Source organism: Bos indicus, chromosome 15 (assembly GCF_029378745.1).
Source record: "Bos indicus isolate NIAB-ARS_2022 breed Sahiwal x Tharparkar chromosome 15, NIAB-ARS_B.indTharparkar_mat_pri_1.0, whole genome shotgun sequence".
Taxonomy (NCBI): Eukaryota; Metazoa; Chordata; class Mammalia; order Artiodactyla; family Bovidae; genus Bos; species Bos indicus.
The window spans coordinates 22,261,699-22,282,382 of record NC_091774.1 but is presented as its reverse complement, the minus strand read 5'-3'; positions in this window follow the sequence as shown (position 1 = coordinate 22,282,382).

Sequence of the window (20,684 nt, the reverse complement as noted above, 5' to 3'; positions counted from 1 at the left end):
TGGAATATAAACTGACCTTTTCCAGTCCTGTGGCCACTGCTGAGTTGTCCAAATTTGCTGGCATATTGAGTGCAGCACTTTCACAGCATCATCTTTCAGGATTTGAAATAGCTCAACTGGAATTCCATCACCTCCACTAGCTTTGTTCGTAGTGATGCTTTCTAAGGCCCACTTGACTTCACGTTCCAGGATGTCTGGCTCTAGGTGATTATGATTATCTGGGGCCATCATGATTATCTGGGGCCTAAAGATCTTTTTTGTAAAGTTCTTCTGTTCAGTTATTGGTCTCTAATACTGCTAAGTGTACACATGTCTTTTGTGTTCACAGATTTAGGGTGATTTCACAACTATTGCATGTGGTGGCTGAGAAATATTTTGCAACATTATGTGATTTATATCCCTCTTAAATTGTATATATGAAGGTCTAATTAAAACATTTATGAAGCACGATACCAATAATTTGCATTGGCAACTAGAAGGGCAATCAGTTCGGTTCAGTCTATCAGTCGTGTCCGACTCTTTGCGAACCGTAGCATGCCAGGCCTCTCTGTCCATTACCAACTCCCGGCGTCCACCCAAACCCATGTTCATCGAGTCGGTGATGCCATCCAACCATCTCATCCTCCGTTGTCCCCTTCTCCTCCTGCCCTCAATCTTTCCCAGCATCAGGGTCTTTTCAAATGAGTCAGTTCTTTGCATCAGGTGGCCAAAGTATTGGAGTTTCAGCTTCAACAAGGGCAATAAATTCTGAATGAAGAATCATTTCATAAACCATTTAGTGAAATTTATTTACATTTTAAAACATTAAATTTAAAATACTTGATTTAAAATGTTGACATTGGATATTCCCTTGCAGTCCAGTAGTCAGGACTCTGTGCTCTTACTGCCAAGGACATGGGTTCCACCTGGTTCAGCAGCTAAAATCTTGCAAACATTCCCCCAAAAAGTTGACATTTATTCTTTTTATGTTTTCATTTTAATAGATGCTTTTGAGTATTTTAGAAGAGAAGTAACTTGTTTGATAATATATGAAAAGTAATTCTACATTTTTATTCTTACAGTTATTTTAGTTTACATTTATAGTGAAAATATAGTAACATATAGTTTGAACACACTTACATTTTACTTTTATGTCATTATTGTCACAAAAGCACAAATCTTGCAAATGTCTTCATTATAACAGTTTAGTGACTTTGCTAAAATGAGAGAAAGTAAAATAATAGATGCTTCATAAAGATTGACTGATGGAGTAGAAAAAATGCAAGTTAAAAAATAACAAATCACCTTCAAGAGTATGAATTCTGCCTCAGAGCAAAAATCTACTATATAATTTTCTCAAGTGGAGTTTTTCCAAGTGGAAATGTGAGAGATGTTCCATGATTGAGGAGGGGGGTAAATTTTTCTTAAAGTCTTTCTTAAATAGACTATATCTTCAGGAATACAAAGTTTCCCTTTAAGGTTTTATTTATATATGAAAAACAGAGTAGGTATGAGATTTAAACAAGTAAGATAGACACAGGACTTTGGAGAATGTTTATTTCCTAAAGATCATGTTGGGCCATTTTCCCAGGGCTGTGCATTTGCACACGTGTGTGTATGTTTGCATGTGTGTGTGTGCGTGGTGCTATGTGATTTTCAATGGAAAGGTTTAAGAAGCACTTAAAGGGATAATAACTGATGGTTGGACAAGGTTATTATGCCTGGGGAGGGACTGACAAGATTCTCTTAAAATCCTTCATTTGAAGAGGAGTGAGGAATTACACCGTGTCACCAGTTTGATGGATTATTTTTGTGTGTGGCGCAAATGAGACCAGGTCATTAATTCTCCTGCTAAGAGGGTTGGCTAGTTGAACCCTTCTACTCTGCTGAGATGGCCTTACTTTGGCCAACCTAGTGTGAGGCTGCCTGGCTATTGGCAGAAGGGCAGGAGGGAGGGCACAGTGCTTTGGAAGAGCAACCGGATGAGTGTTTTCTACTGAAGGCGGGTAAGTAGTGCTTCCATTTACTCTTCAGGGGGAAGCGAAAACCTTCCTGGAAAGTGCTCAAAAATAACCCAAAACATTAGAATTAGAAGGAAACTTAGGGATCATGTAGAGACCAAACCAGTCCATTCTAAAGGAGATCAGCCCTGGGATTTCTTTGGAAGGAATGATGCTAAAGCTGAAACTCCAGTACTTTGGCCACCTCATGTGAAGAGTTGACTCATTGGAAAAGACTCTGATGCTGGGAGGGATTGGGGGCAGGAGGAGGAGGGGACGACAGAGGATGAGATGGCTGGATGGCATCACTGACTCGATGGACGTGAGTCTGAGTGAACTCCAGGAGTTGGTGATGGACAGGGAGGCCTGGCGTGCTGTGATTCATGGGGTCGCAAAGAGTCGGACACGACTGAGCGACTAAACTGAACTGAACTGAGAGACCAAAACTCTCATTTATAAATGAGGAAAGGAGAGCCAAGCAAAGTTCAGTGAATTTGCGCTGAGTTTTTCCACAATTACTTAGTACCAAGGCAGAGCTGGGAGGAAGCCACTTAACTCCTAACATGCTTGTTTTTTTTCCTGACTCTTCTCCCTAGGGTTACCACTCTCATGTTGCAGAACTGAGAAAATAGAGCAGAGAGGAACAGAAAGGAGAATGGAGCCCACTTAGGATGTCATAGTGCCTCAGAGAAACCGAGAACTCAGAGCACAGACCTGCACAAAGGGAGCACTGCTAACTTTTAATCTGTACCTTTTAGCTGTCCTTTAGACATCTCTCACTTCTGGTTTCAATTACAAGTTTGGAGATTCCCAGGGCTTCCCTTGTGGCTCAGCTGGTAAAGAATCCGTCTGCAATGTGGGAGACCTGGATTCGATCCTTGGGTTGGAAAGATCCCCTAGAGAAGGGAAAGGCTACCCACTCCACTATTCTGGCCTGGAGAATTCCATGGATTGTATAGTCCATGGGGTTGCAAAGAGTAGGACACATCTGAGCGACTTTCACTTCAAAAGAACCCTTATTGTTCACAAGGGTTCATAAGGGACCCTAGGTCATGTCCGATTCTTTGTGACCCCATTGACTACAGCAATGCCTGGCTTCCCTGTCCTTCACTATCCCCCAGAGTTTGATCAGACTTATGTCTATTGGGTTGGTGATGCCATCCAAACACCTCATCCTCTGATGCCCCCGTCTTCTGGCCTCCATCTCTCCCAGCATCAGGGTCTTTTCTAATGAGTTGGCTCCTCACATCAGGTGGCCAGAGTATTAGAGCTTCAGCTTCAGCATCAGTCCTTCCAATAAATATTCAGGGTTGATTTCTTTTAGGACTGACTGATCTGATCTCCTTGCAATCCAAGGGACTCTCAAGAGTCTTCTCCAGCACCACAATTCAAAAACATCCATTCTTTGGTGCTCAGCCTGCTTTATGGTCCAACTATCACATTCCAACACATGACTACTGGAAAAACCATAGCCTTGACTAGATGGACCTTTGTTGGCAAAATGATATTTCTTATTTTTAATATACTATCTAGGTCTGTCATATTTCCTTCCAAGGAGCAAGCATCTTTTAACTTCACAGCTGCAGTCACCATCTGCAGCGATTTTGAAGTCCAAGAAAAGTAAAACCTGTCACTGTTTCCACATTCCCCCCATCTATTTGCTATGCAGTGATGGGGCCTGATGCCATGATCTTAGTTTTTTTGATGTTGAGTTTGAATCCAACTTTTTCACTCTCCTCTTTCACTCATCAAGAGGCTCTTTAGTTCCTCTTCTCTTTCTCCATTAGAGTAGTATTATCTGCATATCTGAAGTTGTCGATATTTCTCCCAGAAATCTTGATTCCAACTTATGATTCATCCAGCCCAGCATTTCACATGATATACTCTGCATAGAAGTTAAATAAGCAGGGTGACAATGTACAGCCTTGTCATACCCCTTTCCCAATTTTGAACCAGTCAGTTGTTCCATGCCGGTTCTAACTGTTGCTTCTTGATCCACATACAGGTTTCTCAGGAGGCAGGTAAGGTAGTCTGGTATTACCATCTCTTTAAGAATTTTCCTCAGTTTCCTGTTATCCACACAGTCAAAGGCTTTAGTATAGTCAATGAAGCAGAAGTAGATATTTTTTTGAAACTCCCTTGCTTTCTCCATGATCCAACGAATGTTGGCAATTTGATCCCTGGTTCTTCTACCTCTTCAAAACCTAGCTTGTACATGGGAATTCTTGGTTCAAATACTGCTGAAGCCTAGCTTGAAGGATTTTGAACACAACCTTGCTAGCATGTGAAATGAATGCAATTGTATGGTCGTTTGAACATTCTTTGGCATTGCTTTTCTTTGGGATTAGAATGAAAAATGACCTTTTCCAGTTCTGTGGGCATAGCTGAGTTTTCCAAACTTGCTGACATGTTATGTGTAGCACTTTCACAGCATCATCTTTTAGGGTTTTAAATAGCTTAGCTGGAATTCCATCACCTCCATTAGTTTTGCTTGTAGTAATGCTTCCTAAGGGCCACTTGACTTCACACTCCAACATGTCCAGCTCTAGGTGAGAGACCACATCATCGTGGTTATCCAGGTCATTAAGACCTTTCTTGTATAGTTCCTCTGGGTATTGTTGCCACCTCTTCTTAATCTCTTCTCCTTCTGTTAGGTCCTTACCATTTCTGTCCTTTATCCTACCTATCCTTGCATGAAATGTTCCTTTGACAGCTTCAATTTTCTTGAAAGGATCTCTAGTCTTTCCCCTGCTGTTGTTTTCCTCTATTTCTTTGCACTGTTCATTTAAGAAGGCCTTCTTATCTCTCTTCACTATTCTCTGCATTCAGTTGGATATATGTTTCCATTTCTTTCTTGCCTTTTTCTTCTCTTCTTTCCTCAGCTATTTTTTAAAGCTTCCTCAGACAACCACTTTGCCTTTCTCGCATTTCTTTTTCTTTGGGGTGGTTTTGGTCTCTGCCTCTTATAAAATGTTATGAACCTCCATCCATAATTCTTCAGGCACTATGTCTACCAGATCTAATCCCTTCAGTCTATTTGTCACTTCCACTCTATAATCATAAGGGATTTGATTTAGGTCATACCTGAATGGCCTAGTGGTTTTCCCTAATTCCTTCAATTTAAGCCTGAATTTTGCAAGAAGGAGCTCATGATCTGAGCCACGGTCAGCTCCATGTCTTGTTTTTGCTGACTGTATGTGTACATTATAATGTTATGTTTAAGTAAAATGAACATGTTTCAGCAATCCTGTGTCTTCAGGATGGATAGAGCGTACTCATGCTCATGTGCAAAGACCAGCATGATAACTGTCAACAAAATTTATTCACAGCTTTTTAACTATTTTAAAACACACTTCAAGGGATAAATTAAAGATCCCTGGAGATCTGTCAGTGCCCCAGTTGTCCATACTATTACTACTTTCAGGGTGATTGTTGATTAAATCCCTATAAAATATTTATGCATTATGTCTCACTTGCCTTCTTGTAGATACTGTTAGTTATTATAGTACTTTAATCCAAGCCATTCAGTCCTGTCACGAAGAGATGTCTTCCTCTTTCCTTAACAGTTGTCTGTATACCCCTGTAATTATGCTATAGACCAGTGATGGAGTCTTCTGGGAGAAACGCTGAAAGAATCACAACCTCAGGAAAGGCCTGCAGAGGTACTCTTCACTATTGATACTAAACAGAATAGATTCACAGGTATAGGCTTTCCAGTCTGATGTCACCAAGTGTGTGATTAAATGATGACTGAGGATTTCCAGGACTTTTTTTTTTTAGGTCGAAAGAAGATGATTTTGTTACAGTACTTGGCCAATTATACACTAAGATTATAAAATAAAAAATTAATTATCTAGTTGCTGTTCACCGCTCAGTTGTGTTTGACTCTTTGTGACCCCATGGACTGCAGCATGCCAGCCTTGCCTGTCCTTCACTATCTTCTGGAGTTTGCTCAAACTCATGTCCATTGAGTCGGTGATGCCATCCACCCATCTCATCCTCTGTCAGCAGCTTCTCCTCCTGCCTTCGATCTTTCCCAGCATCAGGGTCTTTTCCAATGAGTTGGCTCTTTGAATCAGGGGACCAAAGTATTGGAGCTTCGGCTTCAGCATCAGTCCTTCCAGTAAATATTCAGGACTGATTTCCTTTAGGATGGACTGGTTGGATCTCCTTGCTGTCCAAAGGACTCTCTAGTGTCTTCTCCATCTAGGATGGAAGAAAATTAAGATGAAAAGCTTGCTCGTGGATAGTGTTCTATTTTCTACTGGGCAAATAAGAACATCCCTTTCTTCTCAATTTATCACTAATTTTTTATTTAACAAGTTAACTGTGTTCAAAGTAGAACAAAACATTTTTAAGGGATGTCTTATAGCCATTGGTCTCCCAGAGTTCAGAAAAAATCTATAAAATATCTTAGAAAATGGGTAATATAATAATAAATCAAGAGGAAAATCTAAGAAAAATATTTTTTAAAGTTACAACATTTTATTTTATTTATGTAAAAGATTGAAATATAATTGACATATAACATTCTATTAGTTTTGGAGTACAACATAGTGATTTCATATTTGTATAAGTTGCAAAATAATAACTTAAAAAAGTGATTCTGAGGAAAATAGTAACACATACTGATTGGCTTTGTCTGTAAAACTACACAAAACAATGATTATCACACAAAGTGCCATTTACTTTTACTTTACTTTTTCATGACCATGTCATTAGTTACATAGGTTCAGAACAAATCTATCCTTTTCCTATGGGGATTTGATAAAAATTTGTAACAGAAATGTCACACTCAAAACCAAATCTCATTTAATTAGGTATGGTAGGCTCACTATTGGAGAAGGCAATGGCACCCCACTCCAGCACTCTTGCCTGGAAAATCCCGTGGACGGAGGAGCCTGGTGGGCCGCAGTCCATGGGGTCACTAAGAGTCGGACAAGACTCAGCGACTTCACTTTCACTTTTCACTTTCATGCATTGGAGAAGGAAATGGCAATCCACTCCAGTGTTCTTGCCTGGAGAATCCCAGGGACGGGGGAGCCTCGTGGGCTGCCGTCTATGGGGTCACATAGAGTCAGACATGACTGAAGCGACTTAGCAGCAGCAGCAGCAGCAGCAGCAGCAGGCTCACTATTAAGAAACAAGGACTGCTCTGGAATATTTGGAAAAGATGCCTACAGAATCTTTCCAGAAAACTTTCCTTGTTCATGCTCTATGACTAGTGGAATCTCAGCCTTACGGTTAATAAAGAATGTTACCTCTTGGACTTCCTTGGTGGTCCAGTGGTTAAGAATCTGTCTGCCAATGCAGGGGACACGAGTTTGATCCCTGATCGGGGAGGATTCGACAAGCCTCAGGGCAACTAAGCCTATGCGCCACAGCTACTGAAGTCCTTGTTCCAGAGCCTGTGCTCTGCAACAAGAGAAAAGAGAAAGTGAAAGTCACTCAGTTGTGTCCAACTCTGTGACCCCATGGACTGTACAGGGTGTCCATGTACAGGGGGTCCACATACAGGGGGTCCTGAATTCTCCAGGCCAGAATACTGGAGTGGATAGCCTTTCCCTTCTGTAAGGGCTCTTCCCAACCCAGGGATGGAACCCAGGTCTCGCACATTGCAGGCAGATTCTTTAGCAGCTGAGCCACCAGGGAAGCCTACAACAAGAGAAGCCACCACAATGAGAAGCCCACAAACTTCAGCAAAGCGTAGCCCCAGCTCACTGCATCTAGAGAAAGCCCGTGCATGCCTGCGTGCTAAGTGTCTTCAGTCGTGTCCAACTCTGTGTGACCCTATGGACTGTAGCCCGCCAGCCTCCTCTGTCCATGGGATTCTCCAGGCAAGAATACTGGAGTAGGTTGCTGTGGCCTCCTCCAGGCGATCTTCCTGACCCATATCTCCTATGTCTCCTTGCACTGGCAGGTGGATTCTTTACCACTGAGCCACTTAGGAAGCCTCACACCTCTTATGAGTCCTATATAAATTAAACTGGCCAAATAGGAAAAATCCACCAAGTTAATGACATGAATCAGAAAATCACTGAACAAACCTGTATGCTCAAGTTTATGCTTCAGGGGCAGGAACTTGCCAAGCAAGCAGGAGTAATACTCGTTCTGCTGGTCTCTTGACTTAGCACATCATGTACCATAGTCATAAACTCACCCCCAAATAAATCAAAAAAGAAATCCCAAATATTTGGCATTCTCTCTTGATGAAAGTGAAAGAGGAGAGTGAAAAAGTTGGCTTAAAGCTCAACATTCAGAAAACTAAGATCATAGCATCTGGTCCCATCACTTCATGGCAAATAGATGGGGAAACAGTGGAAATAGTGTCAGACTTTATTTTTCTGGGCTCCAAAATCACTTCAGATGGTGATTGCAGCCATGAAATTAAAAGACACTTACTCCTTGGAAGGAAAGTTATGACCAACCTAGATAGCATATTCAAAAGCAGAGACATTACTTTGCCAACAAAGGTCTGTCTAATCAAGGTTATGGTTTTTCCTGTGGTCATGTATGGATGTGAGAGTTGGACTGTGAAGAAGGCTGAGCGCTGAAGAATTGATGCTTTTGAACTGTGGTATTGGAGAAGACTCTTGAGAGTCCCTTGGACTGCAAGGAGATCCAACCAGTCCATTCTGAAGGAGATCAATCCTGGGTGTTCTTTGGAAGGAATGATGCTAAAGCTGAAACTCCAGTACTTTGGCCACCTCATGAGAAGAGTTGACTCATTGGAAAAGACTCTGATGCTGGGAGGGATTGGGGGCAGGAGGAGAAAGGGACGACAGAGGATGAGATGGCTGGATGGCATCACCAACTCGATGGACGTGAGTTTGAGTGAACTCCGGGAGTTGGTGATGGACAGGGAAGCCTGGCGTGCTGCAATTCATGGGGTCGCAAAGAGTCGGACACGACTGAGTGACTGAACTGAACTGAACTGAAACTAAAAAAAGGCAGAATATCCTAACACTAGCCTCTGAATGCAGAGAAGGCAATGGCACCCTACTCCAGTACTCTTGCCTGGAAAATCCCATGGACAGAGGAGCCTGGTAGGCTGCAGTCCATGGGATCACTAAGAGTCAGACACGACTGAGTGACTTCATTTTCACTTTTCACTTTCATGCATTGGAGAATGAAATGGCAACCCACTCCAGTGTTCTTGCCTGGAGAATCCCAGGGATGGGGGAACCTGGTGGGCTGCCCTCTATGGCGTCGCACAGAGTCGGACATGACTGATGCGACTTAGCAGCAGCAGCAGCCTCTGAACGAAGATCTAAGTAAGTCTTTCTTGTAAGCTGCTCAGAACCTAATGCAAACAACTTTATTCCTGAGTTTTACAATATTGATATCCACAGATCAGTGACAATCCTTGCAATATGATACAAACTGATAGTAATCTTGGCAACTTCTCATTTTTAATCTAGATACCTGCTATGTTCTTTGTTTGGAGAATACGTTTGTTATGAAGTATCGTCTCCCTTGCTAAATAGTGAAAGCAAAAAGTCTTTCTTTAGTGGTTCTATGTCTTGAGTTCTCCTTTCACAATTGGTAACTGTTGAAGCTGGGCAAATGAATTCTCCCTGATTTGGTATATGCTCTTGAAGTGTTAGTCACTAAATCATGTCTGATTCTGTGTGACCCCTTGGACTTTAGCTTGCCAGGCTCCTCTGTCCATGGGATTTCCCAGGCAAGAATACTGGAGTAGGTTGCCATTCCCTTCTCCAGGGGATCTTCCCAACCCAGGGATTAAACCTGGGTCTTCTGCATTGCAGGCAGATTCTTTATCACCTGAGCCACCAGGGAAGCCCTGTATATATGCTCTTAGATTTTCATAATAAAAGTTAAAACTGTGCAGAAGGGCTAGATACCATATTAAAGAGATATTGTCAGTGCTTTCATGCAGAGACACAGGGCTTAGTCTAATTTTAGTGAGTTTCCAAACTTGAAGGCTACTTGGAAGCTGTGTTCAATTGTAAAGCTGGTAGAAATGACAGATCATCACAACGATGGCACCGGAGTTGGCATCCTGGATCCAAGGAAACTTATCTTTGTGGTTGTGAAACTGGTGTTTTCTAGCCTCACTAGTGAGGTTAGGTTCTTTAATGTCAAACAAAAATGAAAGGAGCCAGAGTTTCCATATTATTTTCTTGTGTTCAGTGTGCTTGTCAAAAATACATCCCAAAGCTATGGCAACTGAAAAATATTTGTTTTAATCAGTGTTTGGGAAACAAATGCTGGTAGTTGGCTTTAGGACTGCTTCTTCAGCACTGATATTGGCGGATTCAATTCACAATAAAGTCCGACAGCACTTGTGCTGTTTTTAAAATCCCATATGGACTTACTCTGTAAAACCTCTTGGCACACTTGCTCATTTTTGTTTCCTGGAGGTTTCTTTGGATTTGTTTGGCTTGGTATCATAATTATTTATTATATTTTCCCTTGAAATACAAAAAGAAAGAACAAACTTGTTACATTTTGTGATCTGTATGTTTAACAAGTTTTTATTGATCTCCTACTGTGTACAAGGCTTTATTCTTGGCACTCTGGAAAGATATAAAAATCAATCAGATAAATATTGTGATCCCAAGATACTTTCAGCCCAATCAGGAAGCCAAGTTATGAGCCAGGCATTCAACTAGGTGCTGGGAATGCCGAGGTGAACATATAAAGTTCCTGACTCTGTGCCACTCCACGTAATTAAGACTGAGAGTGTAGAAATCAGAGAAGGCCTTACGGAAAACGTATCCTTGATGATAGAGTCTTAAAAGATATAGAGTTAACTAGACAAAATTGAGTGGGGTGGAAGGTGTTTTTTAGGGAGAGGAAACAGCTAATATGTATAGAGGTCACGGGATAGAGAAGACTCAGTGTCATATCTTTGCAGATCTAGAATCCGGACCCTCCCTGGGTTTCAGTTGTCTCAAGATAACTTTTCTGCTTGGTTGGCTCATTTCAGTAACCAAACAAGGTCCTCACAGTTCCTTTTAGTTAAAATTCCAATCCAACCCATTACCTCACAGGAAATATTCACTATGCTCTCTTTATCAAACACACACAAAAGAGGCCGCTCCAAGTTCCCCTAACAGCTGACAGCCTCCCAGCCCATCCAACAGGGCCAAGGCCCTTCTCTGAGCCTGAGGAAGGGATGATTTGGGGTGAGTTCTGTGTCAAGTGTGGCGACCTGCTGTGCTGCCTATTCCAGCTCACTTTATTCAAGACTCTTTAAAAAAAATACATCAGTGTTTTAAAATTTAAATGAAATTAAATTATTTTTGGGTGTGTTGGGTCTTTGCTGCTGTTCAGGCTTTTCTCTAGTTGTGGTGAATGGGGGCTCCTCTCTGCTTCTAGTGCACAGGCTTCGCATTGCGATGGCTCCTTTGGCTGCGAAGCACAGACTCTGGGGCATGCAGTCTTCGGTGATTACGGCTCTCGGGCCTACAGGTCAGAGCTGTGGCACACAGACTGAGTGCTCTGGGGCAAGCGGGATCTTGCCGGATCAGGGATCAAGCCTGTGTCTCCTGCATTGGCAGGCAGATTTTTTACCATGAGCCACCAGGGAAGCCCGATTCAAGACTCTTTTATTCATTGTCTCTGGGGTAGGGCTTGGGGTGAAATATTGAGGACATATGTGGACAGGGGGCTCAGGGGCAGTTCTTCAGCCTTCCTTCCACTAACTGATCTCAATCTTTAATAAAACTGGTTTTTAGAGATTCTAGATCTCGACAAAAACAAACAAAACAAAACTACCACCAAGCTTCTTTGCCCTTTCCCTTTCCCAGCTTTTAGAGAATAAAAGGAAATGACCAAAATTCATGGCCTGAGATGAAGAGGGATGCTACAATTATTAGCTTCAACTCTCCAACCAGCAGAGGGAGGCCCTCTCTGGTATGAAGAACTAACACCTTTATAGCGCATGCCTGAGGGTCTCAAAACCATAGAGCTCCAAATCCTGACCTTCCCAAGGGGTCATGTGGCCTCTGCTTGAGCTTCCTCAGAGAAGGAAGACCTTACGTATCTCATTGTTAGCAGCTATTCTCCTGTGTTTCACTGAAATCCCCCTCCCTGCTTTCTCTTGCTCCATAGAATGTCTTCATTTGGGTGGTGCGTGTGTGTGTGTGTGCGTGTGTAAGATATATTCAATAAATCCATAACAGCTGGAAAATGCACTTTGTAGCAGAAACAGTCTTGTTTCACACAATTATATTAGAAGTGTTCAGTGCTCCTAACAGCTGATGTGCATTAGTCCTTTTTCACATGCTGTTCATTTCCCAGGGCTGCTCTAATAAAGTGCCACCGACCGGGAGGCTTAAAACAACAGGAAAGTATTGTCTCCCAGTTCTGGAGGCTGGAAGTCTGAGATCAAGGTGTTGGCAGGCTTGGTTTCTCCTGTGGGCTGTGAGGCAGAATGTGCTCCCTGCCTCTGCCCTAGCTCCTGGTGGTTGCTGGCCATCTCTGGTGGGTCTTGGCTTGTGGAAGCATCACCCCAAGTCTGCCTTCCTCTTCACATGATGGCCTCCCTCTGTGAATGTCTGTGTCCAAGTGTCCCCTTTGTATGAGGACACTGACCATATTAGAGACCACCTGAGTAACTTCATTCGTGTGAACTAATTATGTCTTCAATGACCCCTTCTCCAAACAGGGTCACACTGTGAGGCACTGGGGACCAGGACTTCAACATACAAATTTTGGTGGACACAATTCAACCCATGAACATATGTCCATGCTTTGCATATATTTGTGATTTTATTCTCACAACACTTTTAGGTAGGTAATGTTGCCCTCACCCTTTCCCTTATTGTCTCAGAAAGTTACTTGTCAGAAACCAATACATGTTAGCAGTGAGTAGAATTTCTATGATATCTTAACACTGCCATCTGGTGGTGGAAACAATTAAAGCAGCTTCTAACTTCTAGAAAAAGTTGTTCAGTTGGAAAGTCGTATCTGACTCTGCGACTTGCCTTACAGGAAATGTTCACTGACTTTTTTCTGTAATTGCAACAGTTCAGCCAAATAAGTATGAGTTTTGCTTGATATTGCTTTGCATCAAACACAATCCATATGAGAAAAATTAAGAACGGAATAGCACAAATTTTGAGTCCTTGATGGGCTCTAAATTTTGCTAATTAAAATACATAGCTCATTATAAAAAACTCTTGAGTGACTAGTCTGTGATAATACATATTCAACAGCTTTGTAGTTTTGGAAAAACCTATTTTGAAAAACTGGTTTCTCCTGATGCCCTTCCACTGGTGAGTCAGTCTAGACACTATTTCATTCTGCTGTTCAAACTCAGAATTCAAAAATAACTTTAGTTAGCAATTATTGAACTTTCCTGGTGACCCAGTGGATAAGATTCTGCACTCCCAATGCAGAGGGCACAAGTTCAATCCCTGGTTGGGGAACTGATTTTTGCATGCCTCATGGTGAGGCAAAAAAAAAAAAAAATTAGTAATTTCTAACCATTTACTGTTATTTAAAGGAAAAAAAGAGGCTGTAAAGAAGAATTGACTTTGTTGCTTTTCCATCTCTGGGTGTGTTATTTCCTAGGCCTTCATTTGGTACCTCTCTCTGCAGTTTGCTCTCCACTATTAGGTTATTCATTTATTATTTTATACCAGTGTGGTCTTCTGTTTATCCAGTGGGTTATAATCTATCACTATAGTTATTTATTTATTCTAATGCTTAAATTATCCCACATTTGGCCAATGCTGGCTGCGGGAAACTGGCTACTGTGACCTATGACACAGGCCCCTCATTCCTGGCTGCTGCTTTGCTTTCCTGAAAAAAATCTTTTTTCCCAAGCTAATCAAGTATTTTTCCTACTCTGGCCATGGAATCAGGCATTTTTTTCAAGGAGCCCTTTTGTGAATCAGCTATACTTCAATTTTAAAAAGGAACCCTGGTATATTTTAGTGGAGAATGTTATTTAGAAGCCAGCTAGAGAATATATGTATGTGTATATATACGGTACATTGGAAATCATGAAGTCACACCAGTATTTCAATCTAATACAAAAGCCCACTCCAGTTTTTCTCTTTTTATTTTGTATCTGCAACTCTCTCCTCTTGTGGTGAGAAACCGGGCCCTTCTCACTCTTCGTCTGCTTGTCGGTTTCATCACTTCCCTGTGTAACCCACCGCTCATTGTCCCCACAGCACGTGGGGATGGCCTCCTCGCCACTCGGGCCACACCTGAGCCAGGTTTCTGCTCTGGATTGACCTCTTCCTTATCCTGCTCCAGCCTGACACTCCAATCTAAGCTACCAAGTCTCCCCATGTCCCCGGACATGGATGCTACCTTCTTCTGACTTACCTAATGGCTTTAGGACCGAAGTGCTCAAGAACAGGAGGAAAGGGAAGAGGAGGGAGACCAGAGAGTGCTGCACACAACTAAAAAAAAAACCCAAATTACAGTAAATTCTCTTTCACTCACTTGTGTTCTGATGTAGCTTTGTCCCCTGCTGCTGCTGCTGCTGCTAAGTCGCTTCAGTTGTGTCCGACTCTGTGTGACCCCATAAATGGCAGCCCACTAGGCTCCCCTATCCCTGGGAATCTCCAGGCAAGAACACTGGAGCGGGTTGCCATTTCCTTCTCCAATGCATGAAAGTGAAAAGTGAAAGTGAAGTCACGCAGTCGTGTCTGACTCTTAGTGACTTCATGGACTGCAGCCCACCAGGCTCCTCCATCCACGGGATTTGCCAGACAAGAGTACTGGAGTTGGGTGCCATTGCCTTCTCCGAGCTTTGTCCCCTACTAGAACGTAAACTCCATGAGAGGAACGTGTATCTGTCTTACTTACCATTTTATGCCTAGCACTTAGCATATATCCTGACACAAAATGGGTATGTGAAAGCATTCTGAATAAAGGAATGAATGAATACCATGAAAAAATAGAGAACTTTATAGCTACCATGCTGGGAAATGTACATAATTACCAACCAACTTGTCTAAGCCTTAGCCTGACATCTGGCTGTGTGTCATATCTGGCACAGTGTGTGGCAGGCATATAGTAGGTATTCAAGAAATTATTTAAAAAATAAAACCAAAAATTTTTGGTTGCACGTGTCTTCATTGCTGTGCTGGGGCTTTCTCTATGTGCGCCAGGCGAGGGTCACTCTTCATTGCAGTGCACGGGCTTCTCATCGTGGTGGCTCCTCCTGTTGTGGAGCATGGGCTCTAGAAGCATGGGCTTCAGTATTGCCCTATGTGGGCTCAATAGCTGTGGCTCACAGGCTTGTTCTGTGGCATGTGGGATCTTCCCGGACCAGGGATCCAACCTGTGTCTCCTGCATTGGTAGGTGGATTCTTATCCATTGTACCACCAGTGAAGTCCAGGAAATTATTTTAAAATGGATAGACCCAAGGGATTATCTGATATATTCATTTCATCCATTGTGTATCACAGTGAAGAAATAGCTGGGAACTACAGCTTTCAATGATGAAAGAGATCAACTAAACTTTCAAACCATACCAGGATGAGTAAGCTCAATGTTCAATTTTTTTCAAAAGACTTTTTAAGGGACTTCTCAGATGGCACAGTGGTAAAGAATCCTCCTGCCAATGCAGGAGATGCCAGAGACTTGGGTATGATCCCTGGGTTGGGAAGATCCCCTGGAGAAGGAAATGGCAACCTGCTCCCAGTATTCTTGTTTGGAAAATTCCATGGACAGAGGACCCTGCTAGGCTATAGTCTATGCGGTCACAAAGGGTCAAACACTACTGAGCATGCAATTATGCAAGATTTAAAAAAAATATTTATTTGACTGTACTGAGTATTTCAAATCCTAAAATGTGATGCTGTTAAAATGCTGCACTCAATATGCCAGCAAACTTGGAAAACTCAGCAGTGGCCACAGGACTGGAAAAGGTCAGTTTATATTCCAATCCCAAAGAAAGGCAATGCCAAAGAATGTCCAAACTACCGCACAATTGTACTCATCTCACACGCTAGCAAAGTAATGCTCAAAATTCTCCAAGCCAGGTTTCAACAGTATGTGAACTGAGAACATCCAGATGTTCAAACGATTAGAAAAGGAAGAGGAACCAGAGATCAAATTGCCAACATCCACTGGATCATAGGAAAAGCAAGAGAATTTCAGAAAAACATCTACTTCTGTTCATTGACTATGCTAAAGCCTTTGTGTGGATCACAACAAACTGTGGAAAATTCTTCAAGAGATGGGAATACCAGACCACCTTACCTGCCTCCTGAGAAACCTGTATGCAGGACAAGAAGCAACAGTTAGAACTGGACATGGAACAACGGACTGGTTCCAAATTGGCAAAGGAGTACATCAAGGCTGTATATTGTCACCCTGATTTTTTAACTTCTATGCAGAGTACAGCATGCAAAATGTCGGGCTGGATGAAGCACAAGCCGAAATAAAGGTTTCTGGGAGAAATATCAATAACCTCAGCTATGCAGATGACACCACTCTTATGGCGGAAAGTGAACAGGAACTAAAGAGCCTGTTGATGAAAGTGAAAGAGGAGAGTGAAAAAGATGACCTAAAACTCAACATTCAAAAAATGAAGATCATGGCATCCGGTCCCATCACTTCATGGCAAATAGATGGGGAAACAATGGAAACAGTGACAGACTTTATTTTCTTGGGCTCCAAAATCACTGCAAATAGTGACTGCAGCCATGAAATGAAAAGACACTTGCTCCTTGGAAGAAAAGCTATGACAAATCAGGACAGCATATTAAAAAGCAGAGATATGACTTTATCAACAAAGGTCCTTCTAGTCAAAGATGTGTTTTTTCCAGTGGTCATGTATGAATGTGAAAGCTGGACTATAAAGAAAGCTGAGCACCAAAGAATTGATGCTTTTCAACTGTGGTGTTGGAGAAGACTCTTGAGTCCCTTGGACAGGAGATCAAACCAGTCAATTGTAAAGGAAATCAGTCCTGAATATTCCTTGGAACGACTGATGCTGATGCTGAAACTCCAGCACTTTGGCCACCTGATGTGAAAAAATGACTCATTGGAAAAGACCCTGATGCTGGGAAAGATTGAAGGCGGGAGGAGAAGGGGACGACAGAGGATGAGATGGTTGGATGGGATCACCACCTCAATGTACATGAAATTGAGCAAGCTCCAGGAGTTGGTGATGGACAGGGAAGCCTGGCGTGATGCAGTCCATCAGGTCTCAAAGAGTTGGACACGCCTGAACTGAACTGAAGCAGGTATTAGCTGTGGGACACATGGGACTTTTAGTTGTGGCATGTGGGATCATTTTTTTCAGTTGCAGCATGCCAACTCTTAGTTGCAGCATGTGGGATCTAGTTCCCTGACCAAGGCTCAAACGCAGGCCCCTGCATTGGGAGCCTGGAGTCTTCACCACTGGATCACCAGCTAAGTTTCTCAATGTTTCATTTGGACATAACACTTAATATTTAGCAAGCCCTTGTTAAATTTGCGTGTGTGCTCACTCATTCAGTAGTGTTTGGCTGTTTGCAACCCCTGCTAGGCTCCTCTGTCTATGGAATTTTCCAGGAAAGAATACAGAGGTGGGTTACCATTTCCTTCTCCAGGGTATCTTCCTGACCCAGGGATCAAACCTGTGTCTCTTGCATCTCCTGCACTGGCAGGATTCTTTACCACTGTGCCTCCTGGGAAGCCTGCTTTATCAAGGAGGCAAAAACATAAAAACAGGTACAAACTATATTATTAGGGACATAGCTTAATATGTAGTAGAGCACATGCTTGTGTGCTTAGTTCCTAAGTCATATCTGACTCTTTGTGACCCCATGGACTGCAGCACGCCAGGTTTCCCTGTCTTTCACTATCTCCAGGAGTTTACTCTAACTCATGTCCATTGCAATGGCACCCCACTCCAGTACTCTTGCCTGGCAAATCCCATGGACAGAGGAGCCTGGTAGGCTGCAGTCCATGGGGTCACTAGGAGTTGGACACGACTAAGTGACTTCACTTTCACTTTTCACTTTCATGCATTGGAGAAGGAAATGGCAACCCACTCCAGTGTTCTTGCTTGGAGAATCCCAGGGACAGCGGAGCCTGGTGGGCTGCCATCTATGGGGTCGCACAGAGTCGGACACGACTGACATGACTTAGCAGCAGCAGCAGCATGTCCAATGAGTTGGTGATGCTATCTAATCATCTCATTCTTTGCCACCCTATTCTTTTGCCTTCAAACTTTCCCAGCACCAGGGTCTTTTCCAATGAGTCGGCTCTTTGCATCAGATGGCTAAAGTAGTGGAGCTTCAGCTTCAGCAACAGTCTTTCCAATGAATATTCAGGGTTGATTTCTTTTAGAATTGTCTGGTTTGAGCTCCTTGCAGTCCAAGGGACTCTCAAGAGTCTTCTCCAGCACCACAATTCAAAAGCACCCATTCTTTAGCACTCAGCTTTCCTTCTGTTCTAGCTCTCACATCCGTACATGTCTCCTGGAAAAACTATAGCTTTGACAATGTGGACCTTTGTTGGCAAAGTGATGTCTCTGCTTTTTCCTTCCAAGGAGCAAGTGTCTTTGAATTTCATGGCTGTAGTTACCGTCTGCAGTGATTTTGGAGCCCAAGAAAATAAAATCTGTCACTGCTTCTGCTTTTTCCCCTTCTATTTGACATGAAGTGATAGGGCCGGAAGCCATGATCTTTGTTTTTTGAATGCTGAGTTTCAATCTCGCTTTTTCATTCTCCTCTTTCACCCTCATCAAGAAGCTCTTTAGTTCTTCATTTTCTACCATTAAAGCAGTATTATCTGTATATCTGAGGTTGTTGATATTTCTTCTGGCAATTTTGATACCAACTTGTGATTCATCCAGCCTGGAATTTTGCATGATGTACTCTGCATATAAGTTAAATAAGAGGGTGACAATATACAGCCTTATCATACTTGTTTCCCAATTTTGGACCAGTCTAACTGTTGCTTCTTGACCTGCATACAGGTTTCTAAGGGGGCAGGTACATTGGTCTGGTACTCCCACACTGGCTGTGTATAAACACAGAATAAGAGATATAGGGGTCCCAGTAGAGACAAGACGCTAGTGAAAAAGGGAACATGCAGAGGGTTATCTCTGATTATAACCTTAAGACTGAATCCTCATTTTAAGTTTTAGTGACATACGTGTGTATGTGCACACATGCTCAGTTGTGTCAGACTCTTTGCAACTCCATGGACTGTAGCCCGCCACACTCCTCTGTTCATGGGATTGTCCAGGCAAAAATACTGGAGTGGGTGGCCATTTCCTTCTCCAGGGGATCTTCCTGACCCAGGGATCAAACCAGTGTCTCTGGCATCTCCTGCAGTGGCAGGCAGATTCTTTACCACTAGTGCCACTAAATAAGTTGTTAATTCATCAGCTTCTGTTTACTTGTCCCCATGCTTATGTCTTCCCAGGTAGTGGGAGTGCTTTCCAAACTAAAATAACTCAATTATCTTCCCCCAACACCAAGGTGGAGTGTGAAAACCACGTCCTCCAAACTTCCAAGCTGAAATATTTTGATGGATTGTACTTCACTCTGAAAGATGAACTGTTCATCCATCCAAAAAGTACTGATGGTTTACTCTGCTCACGGCACTGCCTTGGGTGCAGGAAGTACACATCTTGCTGGGTGGATTGGATCCCAACCTTCATGGAGCTTGCAGTCTAGTAGAGACCAGAAGACAGGGGAAAAGGGGAGGATAAAGAGACACATCACAGAGCCAGGAAGTTTGATGCAAAATAGGAACTTTGACGTTTTGGGCAATGGATTGGTCCTTCAGACCATATGGTCACTCTTTTTTTTTTGAACTTTTTACTTTATATTGGAGTATAGCTGGTTAAAAATGTGAAGATATGGCCACTCTTTTTGCTTGAAATAGTGTTAACTGCATGGCACCCCACTCCAGTACTCTTGCCTGGAAAATCCCATGGACGGAGGAGCCTGGTGGGCTGCAGTCCATGGGGTTGCTAAGAGTTGGACACAACTGAGTGACTTCACTTTCGCTTTTCCCTTTCATGCACTGGAGAAGGAAATGGCACCCCACTCCAGTGTTCTTGCCTGGAGAATCCCAGGGAAAGGGGAGCCTGGTGGGCTGCCGTCTATGGGGTCGCACAGAGTTGGACACGACTGAAGCGACTTAGCAGCAGCAGCAGCACTGCACACACTTCCCTGAAGCAGGCATGAATGGTGTTTTGTTATCCACCCTGCTCTCTTCCTTGGTAAGTCAGGCAATTGGCCATGATTAAAATCCGCTACCTTCGATACCAGCCTGACCCAGATGAGTTTACTCTGTCTAATTTGGGGCTCCATGTGTTAAGCAAAGTTACAAACCATTCAGAAACAAGATATACGAGGAATGGTAAAAATACTAAAATCATTAAGCTGATGGTAGGGGGTCGCTGAGGGTCAGACATGACTGAGCGACTTCCCTTTCACTTTTCACTTTCATGCATCGGAGAAGGAAATGGCAACCCACTCCAGTGTTCTTGCCTGGAGAATCCCAGGGACGGGGGAGCCTGGTGGGCTACTGTCTATGGGGTCCCACAGAGTCGGACACGACTGAAGTGATTTAGCAGCAGTAGCAGCAGCAGGATGTTGCTGGTGTTTTAAATAATAGCCTTCAGAATTTCATATGGTAAATGACTGGTGTTAGGCCACATTTCTCTGCATTTGAGTCTTAAAGTGTTTGAGATAGTCAGCTCCCCCAAACAAAAAAAAGGTAAAATCATTAGCATTATTTCTAATATTAATGTTGAGGCT